This window comes from Sturnus vulgaris, chromosome 23, assembly GCF_052056855.1.
Source record: "Sturnus vulgaris isolate bStuVul1 chromosome 23, bStuVul1.hap1, whole genome shotgun sequence".
NCBI lineage: Eukaryota > Metazoa > Chordata > Aves > Passeriformes > Sturnidae > Sturnus > Sturnus vulgaris.
This window is the reverse complement of record NC_142265.1, coordinates 2,957,704-2,964,969: the sequence shown is the minus strand read 5'-3', so window position 1 is coordinate 2,964,969 and position 7,266 is coordinate 2,957,704.

Sequence of the window (7,266 nt, the reverse complement as noted above, 5' to 3'; positions counted from 1 at the left end):
CCATCCAGCCCTGCCCTCTGGCAGTGGGAGCCATTCCCTGTGTCCTGTCCCTCCATCCCTTGTCCCCAGTCCCTCTCCAGCTCTCCTTTATGCCCTGCCAGGGGCTCTGAGCTCTCCCTGGATCCTTCTCCTCTCCAGGTGAGCACCCCCAGCTCTCCCAGCCTGGCTCCAGAGCAGAGGGGCTCCAGCCCTTGGGGCAGCTCCGTGCCCTCCTCAGGACTGGCTCCAGCAGCTCCATTTGTGATGTTGGATTTCTGAGCTGGACACAGCACTCGGGATGGGTTTGCCATTGGCACTGAGGTTTATTTCCAGCTCAAAATAAGGTTCAGATGCAAAAACTCTCCCAAAACTAGTGTGAAAATCCCAGACTTGGCATCCAGGCTGGATTCCAAGGAGCTGCTGTGTCCTGCTGCAAGGAATTATTTCTTTGAGCTACAGAATATATTTGGGGGCTGAGGAGCAAAAATGAGCCCCAGGCTCCAAATAGCCACAGCATTCCTGAGCAAACCCTCCCAGGGCTTAACAAACCTCACCAATTAACACCTTCCTCATTGCCACTCTCTATTTATTCACTGAGCAGTTTTTGCCTCCCACCTCTTCGTGGCCAAATTTCCTTTCCCCGTGGAAGAAGGGAGCCTGTGACTTGGAGAAATCCTTTCCAACACACAGGGAGAGAAATGGAGCTCCCAGAGCCTCATTCCAATAATTTTCCTCACTTTCTCCTGAACTGTTGCCAATTTTGCAGCTCCTCCACTCGGGCTGTAAATATTGGTGCTGTTGGAGCCCAAGAGTTGTCACAGTTCCAGGATGCTCCTGCTGCCCCCAGTTCACATTCCCTGCTTTTTCACCCCTAAATCAGACTTATATTAGCAGGGCCATGAGACCAGGCACCCTCTATTTTGTTATCATCCTTGTTTTACTGAGGAGATAAGGATGCATAGACATTAAACCCCTGGAAGTGTCCAAGGCCAGGTTGGAGGGGGTTGGAGCGACCTGGGGCAGTGGAAGGTGTCCCTGCCCATGGCAGGGGGTGGAATGGGATGAGCTTTAAGGTCCCTTCCAACCCAAACTCTCAAGCATTCTATGACAGATCTTCCCAAAGCCTGGCAAACCCCAGGGCAGCACCAAACAGAACCTCACACATCCCATCCTGCCCTTTGGAAAGGCACCCTTGGGTGCTGGGGGTCCCAGGGGGCCTTGAGAAGTTGCTGGCATCCCACAGAAACCACATCAGACTGGACACTGTGGGATCCAAACCCTCTGGCACATCCCAGACCAAAGTTTGGCACGGCCTTTAAAGAGGTCAGCAGTGACAGAGATTTCCAAATCTAACAGGGAAGGGTTTGGATTCACACTGGAGGGAATAAACCCATTGCCTCACTGCAGCAAAGGGGTTTTCCCCTGCATCACCCAAGGATGGTGACAAAACCACTCCATTTGATCCCTTTTCCTGTGCTGATCCCACCCAGCCAGAAGTTCCTTGGATCCTCAAATCCTCCTGCAGCTCTGTGAGTGCCACTCACTCACTTTTATTCATTTATTTGGTATTTCATTCCCCTTTCTCCTCTTTCCTTTGCTGGCAGGAAGCCCCTGCCTTCTATTTTTATCACCAGGAATTGGCTCTGCCATGAAAGTGGGACCTCACAGGAGCGACCTCAGGATCCCAAAACGGGGAGAGGGAAAAATAAACATTGATCTCACCCTATGCCAGCAGCTGAGCTGGGGCTGGATTTCATGGAGGAGGGAAAAGTCAAACCAGGGCTGTGCCAGCTTCATGCTGAGAGTGAGATTTCCCCCACTTGCTATTTTTGGGGGGATTTTGTGATGAAAACCCAGCATAGTGATGCAGATCCTGGTGATTTATGGGGAGTTCTCTCCACTTGGCCAGACTGGGTGGTGCTGAGGAGAAGGGTTTGGAGGAGTGTGGGATGAGGAGGGAATTGGGAACAGAAGCTGCAAAACGCCTTCAGTCCAGGCCCAAAAGGGTCACCTTGTGCAGGGTTTGGGGCAGAGGATGAGGACACAATGCCTCCAGGTGCCTTCACTGTCCCCGAGGTGCAGCCACTGTCACCAACCCCATTTCCAGTGTCCCTGAGCCCCGACCCCAAAAGAGCAGGACAAATCCAGCTGGATGAGGCTCTCAGAGCTTTTGCACATCATTAAGGTCCAAAATGACCCAGGTGAACTTCTAATCCTCCGTGTTGATGTTCCCCATGTTCCTAGGAAAGCATTTGGGATGTGTTTGGATCACAGAACCACTTGCAAGGGCTCACAGGAAGGAAATGCCCTGAGCTGTTTGGGCAGGACATCCCACCAGGATCCTGATCCCTAAGGGATGGGCCCAGCTCCCAGGTTTTGGGAGTGGTGCCACCAGGGAAACCCCAAATAACATCTCCCAGTGTCCCCCATCCCACTTTCCTGGGAAATATCTGGGATAGAGGTGGGGAAAGGTGGCAGCAATGTGGGAATGGGTTTGTTCTGCCATGCTGGGTTGATCCTGGCTGAAAGGGATTGGAAAAATGAAACAATCACAGTGGTAGTGGGGCTGGAAGGAGCAGCCCCCTATCCCATCCCATCCCATCCCATCCCATCCCATCCCATCCCATCCCACCCCATCCCATCCCATCCCACCCCATCCCATCCCATCCCATCCCATCCCACCCCATCCCATCCCATCCCATCCCATCCCATCCCATCCCATCCCATCCCATCCCATCCCATCCCATCCCATCCCATCCCAGTCCCAGACAGGGACCCCAATGTTTGTGTGTTTAAGGCAGGGAAGGTTTGGGGTCAGGGATTGCACTTGGGGAAACTGAGGCAGAGATGGTGAAAGAGGCCAAACTTCCCAAGAGCTCCCCAAGCCACAGATCCCAAAACTCCACTGGGGGATCCCTGCCAGCCCCTCCTGCCCTTCAGAGGGAAAGCAGAGACTTTTCCTGCTGCCAGATCCCCTGCTTGGCTTTCTGGGCTCATTCAGCAAAGGATTCCCCCCTGGAGCAGAGCCCCCAGCACAAGGACAGCAGTGCCAGCACCAGCTGGGAATTCTGCAAGAGCAACTGGGACAGGGAAGGGGGAGAAACATAAAAATCCTGATGAGAAAACCTCAATGTGGGGAAATTTTATTTTATTTTTTCTTGGAGAGGATGATTCCCTGCTCCAAAAGAAACCCTTTCTCAGGCAGGGCTGAAGCTCAGCAGGCTTTGCTCTCCCCTCCAGCCTTCCCAGGCTGCTCCTGGCTCCCTCCAAACCCTGGCATTGGGCTGGGAGCCGTGGGCTCACCGGAGGTCTGTGCTGGGCACGCTGGTGGTCTGCCCTGAGCCAAGGCCTTGCGTGGCTCTGGCTTCACCTCGTGCTTCCAGCTGGGAAATGTCATTGAAATGGGAGCTGAAAATCCACGGCACCGCTCCTGCCGTGCCTTTTCCACTGAGCTGGGATGGAGGGTGCCAAGGATGAGCCCGGGAGGACAGCCCAGGCTCCAAATAGCCACAGCATTCCTCAGCAAACCCTTCCAGAGCTTAATGAACCTCACCAATTAACGCCTTCCTCACTCTGTTTGTTCACTGATCAGTTTGGGAGTTGGGGACGGCGGGAGGGGTGGAGGAGAAGGGGAATGTGGGAAGGAGGTTAAGGAATGAGCATGAAGGAGGAGGGAGAGGCTCTCCTGAGTCCAAGAAGGGCAAGCCAAGCTCAGGGAATGGGAAATTAGGAAATTTACCCCATGGAAAGAGAGCCTTAAGGAAAATAAAAGCTCAGTTCAGCATGACCAGGCTGGCAGTGTCCTCTTCCCTTCCCAAAATGATGCTGAAGGCAGGAGGGGGATGCAGCATGTGGGGAGCATCCCCACCTGAGGGATGCAGAATTCTGGGGAGTATCCTCACCCAGGGATGCAGCATCTCAGGGAGTACCCTCACTCCAGGCATGAAGATTTTGGGGAGCATCCTTCTTTGATGGATGCAGAATTTTGGGGAGTATCCTCACCCAGAGATGCATCAGCTATGGGAGTATTCTGACACCAGGGATGAAGACCTTTAGGATGCAGAATTTTTGGAAACATCCTTCTTTAATAGATGCAGAATTCTGGGGGACATTTTTGTGCCAGGGATTCTTGGTGAACATCCCTACCCAGGGATGCAGAATTTGGGGAACATCTCAGGGGTTCTTGGGAGCTATCCTCTTGCAAGGGATGCTGCACTTTGGGCACCATCCTTACTGCAGGGATGCAGCATATTGGGAAGCAGAATTTTGGGGAGCATCCAAGGGACTCTTAGGAACCATCCTCTTTGCCAGGGATGCAGAATTTGGAGAGCATCCCTCCACGGAGATGCAGAATTTGGGGAGCATCCCTGCCCAGAGATGCAGAATTTGGGGCAGCAGCCCCGGCCCCGGGCTCCCCACGATCCTCAGCCCCTGCCACAGGCGGTTTGGCCCCGTGTCGCGACAATCCCGAGTCCCTGCCCTCCGGAGCAGCCTGGCACAAAGGCTCATTGTGGGAGCGCCTTTCAAGCGAGGCCAGGGAACGGCCGCGCTCCCGGGAGCGGGGAAAGGCCCTGGAAGAGAAGGAAAGTTGGTGTTGGACGAGGTTCAGAGGCCGGGGCTCGGCAGGAGGGAGCCGGGGGAGGAAAGCAAACAGCGGAAAGTGCTGACTCCGAAAGGCAACCCCGGCACGGCCAGCCCGGGACGGGAGCGGCCACCAAAAGTGTCCCCGTGCTCCCGAAATCTCCGTCTGCTTGGTGTAAGTGCTGGGAAATGTTTGTAAAAAATGTCTGTAAATCAGAAGCCTCTCTGAATTCTTCAGAGAGACATCAAAGGACAAGAATTGAATTAAAACCTTTAAATGAATTTAAGTATATTAAGCCACTCTTACATAAAATAAATATGTACTTTTAAATTTTAGATAAGTAAGTAAATACGTAAGTTTAAATAAATAAGAATATATTTTAAGTGCCTTAAAAGTAATATATTACTATATTACTATATTATTATATTAACATATTATTATATTAATATAGAAATATATAAATAATAAGTAATACAGAAAACATAGAAAAGTCTTAAAAAATAAATTCTCGTCAGAGCTAAAAAACATACCTATACATATATATACCTATATATACTTATATACCTATAGGTTATATATATATATATGTAGTCCTACATTCCAATATAAAAAACAAGTCTCCATAGAAGCTCCAAAAACCTAGTTTTAAACAAAATAAAAAAATAGTAAAAATATTCTTACGTTTTTCAGATTGAACAAGATAAGCCATATGCATAAATTATATGTAAACTTTTGTACTAAAAAACTAGAATTCTAATAAGTTAAGAAGAAATGCTGCAGATTGGTGTCTTTAGCTTATTAAGTAATTTGTGTATAGGAATCCATGCACTGGGAAGAGACACTCTCTCTTTCCTTCTCTCCCCTCACTGCCATCATCCTCACCGGACTTTACTTTTATTTAAAACTTTATACCAAAAACTTTTAGCATGGACTTTAACACTTAAAACTCTTTGCCTTTCAAGACTGATGTACCTTTACAATAAACAACTTTATAGCAACCAATAACTGCTCAACTCTTAAAACAAACAAACAAACAAACAAACAAAAAACCAAAAAACCAAAAAAAAACCCCAACAACCCAGTAAGGAACCACCAGGGATGTGTGGAAGGGTGTGCCCATCCCACATGGAATCACAGAATGGTTTGGTTTGGATGAGATTTTCAGGATCATCCAGGAAACATCAGCCAGGAAGGAGCCAACTCATCTCCTGCTGCTCAGCACCCCATCCTCCTCCTTCCACATCACTCTGCATCCTTCTACTGCCCCCTAAATTCATCCTTCTCTTCACCACCTCCTTCCACCTCCCTGGGATTTCCAGAGAGCCCTTCCCTCACTTCAGCCTTCAGTAATTCCTGTCCCGATTCCAATGTCCCTCAAACACCAGTTTCAAAGTCTCATTTCAAGACACAGACCTGAAAATGTCCCTTTTCCTGGCTGGTCTCTACTTGGAGCAGGAGCTCACGGAGTTTCCAGCAGTTTTTGAGCACAGGAATCCCCTCCAGGATCCGCCGCCTCCTGCTCCACGGATCTGTGCATCCCTGGATAATCACAAGCTGGAGTCTGGGAAAACCCTTCTGCCTGCTCTGGCTCTGTTCAATCCCACACCTGAGCAGCACCTGGGGCCGCCACACGGAGAAAACTCTCCTCCAGGTGCCATTCCACACACAGGCAGGATTTTCTTGCTGCGGAGGGCATCAATCCCAGCAAACCCCTTCCTCTCAGCTCAATTCTATCATAAAGCTCATTTATTCCATGATTTTACAAAACGCTTGGACTCGATGGTCTTGGAGCAGCCTGAATTCCAACCTGAATAATTCTATTCTACGACTCCAAATTCCCATGGTTTTTTATTAACAGCTTGGTTGCAGGACGCTGCAAAGGGGATGGATATGGGGGGAGCAGAACTGTGGCTGTGATGGGAAATACTCCCCAAATTCCACTTCCCCATCCCAAATCTCATGGTGTTGGCACGGAGACCCTCGTGAAGAGGAGGGGTGGGGACAGGGAGGGGGGCACATTTGCTCCGTGTGTCCCCCTCCCCTCCTTGCTTCCTCTGGGGGAGCAGGGCGGTCAATGGGGTAAATAATTAACGCGGGGCCGTTAATGGGCATCGCTTCCCGCAGAGCTGCAATCCCTGGGGAATTCGGGCTGCCGGGACTTGCGGGGTTCTGCAAGGAGTGAAAATCCCCCAAACACTTTGGGGTTGGGCTGCTCCCCCCCAGCCAGAGTCTCCGCAGCGGCTGCCCTTGGAAGGGCGCTGGGAAAGGAGCGGAAAGGAGCGGAAAGGAGCGGAAAGGAGTCGAAAGGAGCCGCTGGATGTTTATTTTCCCGGGACAGCCGAGCACGAGCCCCGGTTGCTCCCGTTGCGATGAAAAAGCCGCGCCAGGATCCAGGGGAAAGGCGAGCCCCGCTCCGCTCGGAGCTCCGCGGCTCCAGGGAAGGATGGATGGAGCGGGCTGGGCGCTGTCCCCGCTTTGGATCCGTCCCCTCCCAGGGCAAGGATCTCCCGAGCCTCGGGAATGCAGCCATGAGCCGGGACCACGCCCCGGCTGCCGTGAGGACCACCAGGATTCTCCATCCTCATCCTTCAGCATCCCGGGATGCTGTTCCCTCATGGCTACAAGTTGTTAGAAATGGGGACAATTCCTTATCCTGGATCCGCCCTTTGCATCCCCCCGCGACTCGTCCACTCTTCCTGGTATCC